Genomic DNA, 12324 nt, shown 5'->3' with positions numbered 1-12324 from the left:
GATTTTGAACTTTGGAATCTTGTTGAAACTGAATTTTCGAAGTCTTCTCTTCCAATGATCGATTGGAATGAATTGGAGAAGAATACTTTCGCTCTTAATGCAAAGGCTATGAATGCCTTATTTTGTGCGCTTGTTAAAATTGAGTTTAATCGTGTTTCGGTTTGTGAAACTGTGTTTGATATTTGGCATACACTCGAAGTGACTCATGAAGGTACAAGTAGAGTGAAAGAGTCAAAAATCAATCTTTTGATACACTCTTTTGAACTTTTCCGAATGAAACCGAGCGAGACTATTGGCGACATGTACACCCGTTTCACGGATGTTGTCAATGGTCTAAAAGGACTCGGCAAAAGTTTTTCGGATTTTGAGCTCGTAAATAAGATTCTAAGATCCCTTCCTAAGAGTTGGGACCCTAAAGTCACTGCTATTCAAGAGGCTAAAGATTTAAATAACTTCCCTCTTGAAGAACTAATCGGGTCATTAATGACCTATGAAATGACATGCAAGGCTCATGAAGAACAAGAAGACATCCTTCCAAAGAATAGGAAGGATATGAAACTTAGAACTTTAGATGACCACTTGAGAGAAAACTCAAGTTATGAGGACTGTGACGATGACTTGGCACTTTTAACAAGGAAATTCAAAAAATTCATTAAGAGAAACAAGTTTAAAAATGACACAAAAAATAAACTTGAACCCAAAAAGGACCAAGTTATTTGCTACGAGTGCAAAAAACTGGGACACTACAAAAGTGATTGTCCCCAAGCCAAGAAGAGAACATCAAAGAAGCAGGCGCTCAAAGCAACGTGGGATGACTCGAGCACGTCTGAAGAAGAGGAGTCCAACACCGAGCAAGTTGCTCATTACGCCTTAATGGCCATCGGAGAGGAGGTAACAAATTTAATTGATGCAGATTTATTATTTGATGAGTTATTAAATGCCTTTCATGACTTATTTGATGAATGCAAGATTATTAGTAGAAAATATAAATTGCTAAAAAAATGAACATGATAGTCTTACTTGTAATTTCAATAAGTTAAAAACTAAATATCATGATAGTTTAGGTTCTTGTATAAAATGTCATGATCTAGAAACTATCCAAAAGGAAAACTTGCTACTTAAGGACACCTTGAAGAAATTCGAGGTTGGTAGCAAGTCTTTGAACATGATCCTTACAAACAAGGGTCACGTTCCCAAAAGAAGTGGAATCAGTTTTGTGAGAAATCCTCATCAAAATCCAACCACCTTTATAAAAGGCACCATCCTACATGTTCGACACCAAAGCAAATGCAACTTTTGTTGCAAACATGGACACAAAACGTATTATTGTCCATTCAAGAAAATTAGTCTTAACAAATTAATTTGGGTTCCTAAAGGAACCATGATAAACTCTATGCAACATGATAAACAATGTAGATCAATTTTTGAGGCACCCAAAAGTAAATGGGTACCTAAAAATTATCATGTCTTGTAGAAACATAAACCATCCCAAGCTGGGAGCAAGAAATACTATCCTGCTCTTTGGATTCTCGATATTCATAACCCGAGATCCAAAAAGAACACGCGATGCTCCCTTGCCTAAATAACAAAAAGAGGATTAGAAAATTAAAATTACAAGAGCAATACAGATACAATCCTATTTGATCCCTCAAAATTGGAAACCCATGATTCTACTTTCACATATCCTCTGGATTTCCGAATCCATCAAATTGACTTGTTCGTTACTTTCAAATACAACTATATCATGAACTTACGTCTTGTAAGCAAAGTTTGTCATGGACTTGCAAAGCTTACCAACTTGGATAATCTGTCATAAACATGCATATGACATTTGAAGTAGAGTATGCACGTCACTAGATCTATCTTGATCGTACAAAATTTCTCATCTTAAAATGAAAATTCTTACGTAATTACGTAAGTAAAGTTGACTGCTCCATAAATAAAAATTTTTCTCAAGTCAAAAACATTCAAATTAGACCACACAGCAGTCAAAACGAGTGCTCACTGCCTGCAGGCGGTGGCACCGCCCTAGTTAGAGGTAGCACCTCCGGCTATCACGTATTGCAAGCGGTTGCACCGCCCAGCCAGCGATGCAACCGCCCGCAATCCTGCCCCGTTTTAAACCAAGCTAGGGCCGGCGGTGGAACCGACCCCAACTCACTCCTTTCCCCTCTTTACTCTTCCAAAGCTTCTCCACCTCCATTTCTCCCCTCTTAGCATCTCAAATACTCCTCATTTCGAAGCAAAAAAGATCAACAATCTCTCCTTCTCTTGAAGATCTCACTTAAGGTATTCTCTAAGAAGCCTCTAAATTCTGTTTTTTGATTCATTTACTCTTACTCATTACTATCCTCTTAAATAACAGTAGTTATGGGCTCTAGAAGATCCTCAAGGGACAAAGGGAAGAGGAGATTAGTGGAAGACTTTGATCTTACCCTTTTCGATTCAAAATATCATGTTGAAAATTTTTTCTCTTTCGAATTTAGAAGTGTCAATAAGGGAAAACATGTAGATTTAGATAAACTAAGAGACTTAGAGACAATCCAATAGTTTGCAAACCTAGATCTACTCCCTATTTTACAAATTAGTGAACCCATCTATCCAAGACTTGTTAGACTATTTTACAACAATCTACAAGTAGATGAAGATGAAAGAATTGTTAGAATCGGAGCGGCACTAAGAGGGGGGGGGGGTGAATTAGTGCAGCGGTAAAGTACGATAAACTTTCGACGATTTAAACACTTTCGGAAACTTCGTACGATAAAAGCAACGTTTTGTTTGAAACCGTTTCGATTGCATTTTAACTTGAAGGCATATGTAAGAAGGAGACAAAGAAGTAGAGCATCAAAGTGAATATGGTTTGCAGTAATATAAATGACAATAAGATAAACACAAACCGATTTATAGTGGTTCGGTCATGCGACCTACATCCACTTGTGAAGCCTTCTTCGATGAGGCTTCCAACTTCCACTAGCAAATCACTTTGAAGGGGAAGGACAAATACCCCTCTTACAACCTTTTATAAGTGGTTCACTCTCTTACAAATTTTCAAAGAGAAAGAAGGAGGTGAACACTCAAGCAATTGAAAATAAGACTTGCTAAGACTTTGCTAAGGCTCTTATCTCAATCTATTGCTTTGCAAAAGTTGTATTCTCTATTGAGAAATGAGGGGTATTTATAGGCCCCAAGAGGATTCAAATTTGGGCTCCAAATTTTGAATTCTCTTGGGTTTCCGAGGCCGGCGATGCCACCGCCTACACTATTTCAGCTCACTGGTTGGGCTCCAAACTTGGCCCAAACCAGTCCGAACTCGGGCCCAATTGGTCCCTACTTGAGTTATAGGATTAACACCTAATCCTAACCCTAATTAATGTGCTAACTACGAATTTAAATACATTTTCTAAGCTATTACAAAGTCCATAAGTCAAGACTTCTTCCGGCGAGCTTCCGGCGAACTTCCGGCGGTCTTCCGATAAACTCTCGGAAACCATTCTGCGGACTCCCGGCAAGCTCCTAGACTTCACGATTTGATCTTGGTGAGTTCCAATGAGCTTCTTCGGCAAGCTCCGATCTTTCTCAGCGAGCTCCGTGAACTTCCAATGAACCTTCTGGTGAGCTTCCGAAAAAACCCTTCGGCAAGCTCCCTACTCATTCTCGGCTAGTTCCGGCAGCATTCCTGACGAACCTTCGGACTTCCGTCGAACTCTCGAACTCGCAACGAATCCTTCACGCTTGACTCCGATACTTTGTTTCGCTTTATGTCTTCATCGTTATCGTAATTAATCCTGCACACACAAGCTAAAACTCTACTCCAATCTAGACAATTATTACAACGCAAATTGACATTCTGTTGCCCGGCACGTCATTGGTTGGCGCTTCGTTCGATTCTTCAGCGCATCATCCTCTCTTACGGCTTGTTGCCCAATCGGCGGTTCACCTCTGCAACCCCGATATCCTTGGCACAATTCCACTCTCCTTGGCCCGATGCCCGACGTCCGAAGCCTTCTACCGTCCAATATCCTGACATGATCTCTTCCGGCACAACGTCAATTCCTCCTGCATCAACTGTCTAATCCTGATCGAGTAGACCTGCATCACTTAAAATGCTTTTACACATCTAAACACAATCAATTAGTTTCATCATCAAAATCCGAGATTCAACAAGAATGTCTACTTATCTCTTAGGACAACACATCTTCGTTACGGATAAATTCATTTACGACATGATAGGCATTCCCGTAAAAAATAGAGCACTTTATTTTAGAGGATCGTGGGACAATGAAACAGTTGGGACAACATATGTTGAAGCCTTAGGAACAATTTTCGGTAATCCCAACTTAGTGATAGTTCCTAAAAGCTGTGAACATCTACTATCACTAAACACTAAAGTACTTCATCATATCCTAACTAGCATCATTCTCCCTAAACAATACCATCATGATAAAGTAAGTCAAATGGAATTAGGAACCATGTATTGGATTATGAAAGGACATAACATCTGTTTTGGATACCTTATCCAACAAAACATGATAGAACTATCTAAGAGAGACATGATGCTTCCATATGGTGGTATAATCACTAGAATACTTAAAGTCTACGATATTCCAATCCCACCCGACGAAGAAGTGATGAAAGTAGATAGGTTTAGCATAATAAACAAAAATCTACTTCACCGATTGAGATGTGTTTATAGAAACGGTAATTTGGTTAGAATGCCTAGAAGAACCGATCTCCCTCAACCTGAACCAGAACCCGAAACACCAGTCTTTAGGGGCACTCAATCTCCTCCGATCTATCCCTTTGAGGAAACACATCCATTTGAGTAAGCTCCTGCATCATCTATCGAAGACATTGGGATTCGGATGGACCGATTTGAACAAAGACAAGATCGGCTTGAACACCGGCAAGATCAAATCCTATCTGAGCTGCAGCAAATTCATCAATAATTTGACTCCTTGTTTAGGGATTTTAATTTTTCACCTCCTGAATAAACTTATATATGTACATGTGGATGCTATCATCTCTTGTTGTAACAATTACATTGTTGTAAACTCTTTATGATCACAATGCCTTGATAGCTACTAATCTCTGATATGGTTACTTAATTTGTGAGAATATGCAGGGTTACTTTGAGATGTTTAAATCTCATTATCGGATTTCACGGTGAAATTAAATGTTTCTATAATGCCTACTTTGAAAACCTCGTGTCTTAGTAAATATGATATGAGAAAGTAATATAACCATGAAAATGATGAGAGTAGAGAAAGCTTCGATCAAAAAACTTATAGGGGTATGCTAGGAAGTTTACTTTACCTCACTACAACTAGACCAGATATCATGTTCAGTGTAGGACTTTGTACTAGGTTTCAATCGAACCCTAAGATATCTTAAAGGTACCACAAATCTAGGATTATGGTATCCAAAATCTGAAAATTTTGAATTAATTGCTTATGCTGATACAGATTTTGCTAGGTGTAGACTAGATAGAAAAAGCACATCAGGAACATATCAATTTTTGGGACATTCCCTTGTATCCTGGTCATCTAAGAAACAAAACTCGGTTGCACTATCAACAACCGAAGCTGAATATATTGCAGCTAGTGCATGTTGTGCACAAGTTGTGTGGATGAAAAACACCTTAGAAGATTATAAAGTCTATCTTAAAAACATTCCCATTAAATGTGATAACACGAGTGCAATATGTTTAACAAAGAATCTCATTCAACACTCAAGAACAAAACATATTGATATTAGACATCACTTTATATGAGATCATGTTACTAATCATGATCTAATCATAGAGTTCATAGAGACTAAGCATCAACTAGCTGATATTTTTATAAAACCTCTAAGTGAAGAACAATTTGATTTCATAAGAAGAGAATTAGGAATGTTGATGTGTCCGAATGCATAAACTTGTTAAAATTATTATTCGGGCTTTATTGATTGAATAATCAAATCACTTAATTACCATTACATGCCTAAAATAACATGTTGGAAATTAATACAAAAATTTTCATAACAATGAGCATGTCTTCATGATTGTATAGTCTTGTCCGATTGCATGAAAGTGTTAAATTAAATTTTCAGTTCCAATCAGATTTCATGAATACATTATTCTCTTTCAGACTTAATAAACATATGTCACATATAGTTTGATTCACATCATTAATTTTTGACAAATAGAATCATCTAGCAAATGCATATCTTTTAGACTTATCATGTGAAAAATATTCTCTTTGAGAAATAGATTTGATGATTCCTTCTTATAAAAGGAAGATATTTTTATGTGCAAGGATTTGATTCACATAAATATCCTGATCCTTGTAAAGCATGCCTTAATATCCTATCGATTTGAACTACAAAAATGGCTTTCCTCCTTCATGCAAAAAGATAATAACAAATAAAAAGGAAGAAGTTTTCACTCTATAATCTTCATGTCATGTTTTTCTTGAGATGTTTATATAATTTATATCCTATCACTCTATATAGATAAATGACATGAACCTACTTATGGCATCGCGCATATATTTAAAAGTTGGTTATATCGTTCTCCTTTTTATTGATGACAAAGGGGGAGAAATATATGAATTGATGCTATAAATGTCATATTATATTGAAAAAGCAGATATATGAATTGATGCTATGATTATGCCATGCTTGCATCATTGAAAATATATGAATTAATGATAACTATGATTGCCATATTAGCAATATGTCATGTTTGCATCATGTTAAGATATTAAGAACTTGCATCGTAGTCCTACGTGTTGATATCTTACCATGTGATGAAATGCTATGATTGCTAAAATACTTGAAATGTGTGCATCATGTTAAGATATCAAAATCTTACTTCGAAATTTTACATGTTGATATCTTACCATATGATGAATTGCTATCATTACCATCATTCACATTCGAAATTTGAAAATGGATGTCAAGCCTTGACATCATACATCATTTTTAGATAAATACATCATGATGGGAATCATGATAGGAGTATTGATAAGGTTAAATGATTTTAACTTATCAATATGTCTCTTGAATTCAAAGGCTTTGAATTCAAGAATGACTTATCTCTATTATGGCATATAGATAGGGGGAGTTAAGGTTAACTCCGTTATCAATTGATTGTCATCATCAAAAAGGGGGAAGATTGTTGAATCTCAGATTTTGATGATGACGTCAATTGTCATTTGTTATCTAATCCATATGTTGAGATAAGTGTGCAGGATTAACTTTGATGAAATTAAGACATGCAGCAGGAGTTGCGTCGGAGTCAAGACTATGATCACGTTGGGGGTTCGAGAATTCGACGGAAGTTCGGACGATCGTCGGAGGTTCTGCGGGAACAAATCCGAGAAGTCCAGGAGCTTGCCAAAGAAGCTCATCGGAACTTGCCAAGTGGATCGTCGCAAGTCCAGGAGTTTGCCGGAAGTCCGCAGGAGCATCACTGAGGGTTCATCGGATGATCGACGGAAGCTCGCCGAAAGAAGCGATTGACGCACCAGAGCAAGTTGCAATAAATGTCTTAAGAAATTCGTAGTTAGCACGATGATTAAGTTAAAAATGGGAGGTGATCCCATTAATTTAATCTTGGGGCAATTGGGCCCTTGATAGACCCAAATTGGGCCGAATGGATCAGCCCATTTGGACCCAGATTACTTGGCCAAAGGTGGCACCGCCTGGGTCGACGGTGGCACCGCCCAGGGCTCAGTCTCCGAGCTCTGGCTGGGCGGTGCAACCACCTCTAACAGAGATGCAACCGCCCCAGTCAGGCGGTGGCACCGCCTAAGCTCGGTCTCCGAGCTCTGGCAGGTGGTGCAACCGCCCTTGACAAGAGGTGACACCGCCCAAAGGCTCAGTCTTCGAGCTCTGCCAGGTAGTGCAACCGTCAGACACCGGAATTTCGGGAATTGATAGTTTTGAGCTCAGAATTCAAACTAGATTGGGGCCTATAAATACCCCACCCTTTCAGCAATGAAAGAGCAACCAAAAACCACCGAAATCCTAATCTTACACTATGAATTTTAGAGCTCAAGAGTGTTGTATGAGTTAAAAGTTCTCCTTCCTCTTTTCTTCCAAGTTTTGATCTGTCAAAAGAGGAAAGAAAATTCTATAAGGGTTGTCTCCTAAGCCCATCAAAAGGAGTGAAACTGTAAAAAGGTGGTTGGCAAGCTAAAGCCATGCCTCGGACCCCCGTAACAACAATCAATGCATAGCTTCCTTCGGGGGGGAATATGATGAGGGCAAAAATGGCGATGGGACGCGGGTTAACGTCAGCTGCGCCCGGATGATGCCTCGCACCTCGGTTGACCTGACAACGCCTAGCCAAAACAGACTAGAACGCCGACTGAGGCACATTAACATCCTGCATGAGCCCGATCCTTCACGCCATGCCAACACCGGTGTCAGACGTTACCAGGAGTACGATCCTGCTCCCTGCAAGCGGGTACATCAGGCAACGGTAACCTTCCCTATAAATACCCTAGCGTTTAAAAGGAGGAGAACAAGGAGAAAACAAAGATAAAAATCCCCTGTGACTATCAACTGACTTGATCGTCGGAGGGGTCGGGTCGAGCCTCCCGACCTGACCTATGTGCAGGGATGAAGACGGAGAGCCTCCCACCGTGTGCCCAGGCGAGGAGTTCCCTTCCAGAGGAAATGGCTATCTCTTCGCGATCGGATCACTGCAGTCGACCACCTCAACAGTCTCAAGGGTCGCCCAGGAAGATCCCCAATCATTCGGACTCAAACCCAGCCATGTTAGTCCCGAAGTCACGACTTAAGGTTGTTGACACCAACAGTACCTATTGGTGTAAACAACTTTATGACGTGGCCTCGGGGCCAACATGGCTTGGTTCGGGTCTGAATGGGCGGGGATCTTGTACGGCGCTCCTCGAGCCCGCCGGGGAGGTCGGGTGTGGTGTCCGATCAGGGCGGTGTAGCCGTCTCTTCTGGGCAGGAACTCCTCGCCTACGCGTCCGCAGGGGACCTTGGTCCTTGCACCTGCACGAAGGTCGGGCCGAGGCGCTCGGCTCGACCCCTCCGACGATCAAGTTAGTAGATGCGGAGTGGAGTTTGTTGTCTATCTTCCTCTCCCCCTTTTCTCGTTTAGAACTCAAGGGTATTTATAGGGCAGTTTATTGTTACCTGATGTGCCTGCCTGCAGGAGTAGGATCATACCTCTGATGGCGTCTGATATTGTCGTTGGCGTTGCGTGAAGAACCGAACTGCTGTAGGGCATGGGCGTGCCTCGGTCGCCGTTCTCCTCTGCCTCGGCCAAGCGATGAAATCGTTGTTTGAGAGTGGGTGACATCGGCGTACGTTGCGTCGACATTATTGCCCTTTTTGGACAGAGTGTCGTCTAGGTGCGGCTGACGTCGTGGCGTGTCATGTCGCCATTATTACCCTCATCATATTCCCCCCCCCCCCCCCCCCCCCGCCCCGAAAGAAGCTATGCGTCGGTTGTTGCCATAGGGGGGAGTCCGAGGTATGGCTTCAGCCTCCGGTACCGTGGTAGTCTCAGGCGACATGAGGTCGAGCAGGCCACGCCGAGGAGGTGGTCTCGGGCGACATGAGGCCGAGGAGCACGTCTCGGGCGGGCAAGCCGCGCCGAGGAGGTGGTCTCGGGCGACATGAGGCCGAGGAGCACGTCCCGGGCAGGCAGGCCGCGCCGAGGAGGTGGTCTCGGGCGACATGAGGCAGGTGGCTCGGGCCGAGGGACACAACTCAGGCGGGCAGGCCGCGCTGAGGTGGACTCGGGCAACCTATGTCTGAGGGATCTGATAAAGGCCAGAGGATATGATTCATGCGGGCAGGCCGAGTGAGGTGGAGTCGGGCAGTGCATGGCCGAGGGAAGTGGCTCGGACCAAGGGACACAACTCAGGTGGGCAGGCCACGCTGAGGTGGACTCGGGTAGTCCATGTCCGAGGGAAGTGACTCGGACCGAGGGACACAACTCAAGCGGGCAGGCTGCACTGAGGTGGACTCGGGTAGTCCATGGCCGAGGGAAGTGACTCGGACCGAGGGACACAACTCAGGCAGGCAGGCCACGCTGAGGGGGACTCAAGTAATCTACGGCCGAGCCGTGTAGAGTTAGAGGGGTTTAAGCTGGGGCCAACCGCGAGCCGAGAGGGGGTCAAGTAGATACTGAACCTTCGCTTAGAAGAGACTGAGGCAGGGCTTAGATTTCTTTTCATGAGGACTACATCGGGTAGCCACCGCGGGTGCTTGGCCTCTCTTGTGGAGCCCACGATCGGAGGTCGTCCCTTCTCCTCACGGCCGCTCAGGCCTCGGTTGCGATGTACCGGTTAGCCCGCTGGAGCATCTCTGGCACCGTAGTGGGAGGTCGCTCCGCGAGGGACCAGAGGAATCTAGAAGGTCACAGGCCTGTCACAAACACCTGCACTAACAGAGAGGGGTGAGTGTCCGACAAGCCCCGGATTTGCGTGGCAAAGCGATCCACAAAGTGGGAGAGGGGCTCATCCTCCCTTTGTTTGAGTCCGAGGAGCAGTGTCGCGGAGGGCTTTGGCCGTGCACAAGCTACGAAGTGGAGCTCGAAGTCATTGGCGAGCTGGCCGAAGGAAGCGATCGTTCCGGTCTCCAAGCCGCCATACCACGCGTGGGCCGACCCTCTCAGAGTGGTAGGAAACGCTCTACACATCAGGGCATCAGAGGTTCCGTATAGCGTCATTTGGGCGCGAAAAGTAGCTACATGGTTCCGTATAGCGTCATCCAGAGAGGGGAGCTGGAAGTCCGGGGGGACCGTCAAATCCCATATCTCGGGCGTAAAGGGAGACCCTTGGTGTGCGTCCTCCCCGAGCTCTCCCTTGGACCTGCGAACCTCTTTTTGCACCTCGTCAAGTCGCTCGCTGACGAAGCGCAACTGGACCCGTAGGGAGTCCGAAGAGAGTGCCTCGGGTTCCGGGCGACCGCTCGGGTTTGCCATCACTGGATCCCCGAGTGGGGCCGGTCAGACCCGAGGAGAAGTGGGGGGCTCCGGTAGTGTCATGTGGGCCCGAATGGGCACCTTGCGTTGTTGCAGTGGTTCGATCAAGGGCAGGTGCGTCGGATGAGAAACGAGCGGGATAATGGTTTGCACCATTTCCATCAGAGCTCGAACTTGACGGGTGAGGTCCTGAAAGGCCTCAGATGACACGGGCGTCGAGTCAGCTGGGGCGCCGTCGGGCGGCGACAGGCCCGGGTCGTTGAATATCCGCCAATAACGCTCTGTGGTCATGACGGGGTGTTCGTAACAACGGTCTCCATGCGGGGGATGTTCCCCCGAGGCTTCAGTCGGGTGTGACCTCTCAACCGTGGGCTCATCTGAGCCGCTCGGGTGATCACCCGACATTCCGGGCCCTCCTTCTAGTGCCAATCTGTTAGTGTAAACAACTTTATGCCGTGGCCTCGGGGCCAACATGGCTTGGTTCTGGTCCGAATGGGCGGGGATCTTGTACGGCGCTCCTCGAGCCCGCCAGGGAGGTTGGGTGCGGTGTCCGATCAGGGCGGTGTAGCCGTCTCTTCTGGGCAGGAACTCCTCGCTTGCGCGTCCGCAGGGGACCTTGGTCCTTGCACCTGCACGAAGGTCGGGCCGAGGCGCTCGACTCGACCCCTCCGATGATCAAGTTAGCAGATGCGGAGTGGAGTTTGTTGTCTATCTTCCTCTCTCCCCCTTTTCTCGTTTAGAACTCGGGGGTATTTATAGGGCAGTTTAGTGTTACCTAATGTGCCTGCCTGTAGGAGCAGGATCGTACCTCTGATGGCGTCTGATATTGCCGTTGGCGTTGCGTGAAGAACCGAACTGCTGTAGGGCATGGGCGTGCCTCGGTCGCCGTTCTCCTTTGCCTCGGTCAAGCGATGAAATCGTTGTCTGAGAGTGGGTGACGTCGGCGTACGTCGCGTCGATATTTTGCCCTTTTTGGACAGAGTGTCGTATGAGTGCGACTAACGTCGTGGCGTGTCATATCGCCATTATTACTCTCATCAATACCTTTCTCTTGCTCTCTGTTACTAGTCATCTATAAATGTTTTCCCTTGAAGTACTGCACACAAATTCAGTCATGATTCACGAAAATTTGCGATAGATTCCCCGGAAAGAGGTTTGATAATTCATTCGTGTATTTCTAGTCTATGTGCTTCCACTAGCTGTAACCTCAAGATGGACCAAGCTCCCGATCGCCACTGCTGATCCTGCACAAGTGGTTGGAGTACAAAGGCTTTCATTTGTAGACCATCCTTGTGAGACGTGTTGTCTGCATGCAGTGGATTGCATCGTCTTCTAGGACGTCCTCTCCTGCAGTAGCATGCAGCAGCATAGCA

This window comes from Musa acuminata, chromosome BXJ1-3 (assembly GCF_036884655.1).
Source record: "Musa acuminata AAA Group cultivar baxijiao chromosome BXJ1-3, Cavendish_Baxijiao_AAA, whole genome shotgun sequence".
Lineage (NCBI taxonomy): Eukaryota > Viridiplantae > Streptophyta > Magnoliopsida > Zingiberales > Musaceae > Musa > Musa acuminata.
Note: the sequence above shows the minus strand (reverse complement) of the source record.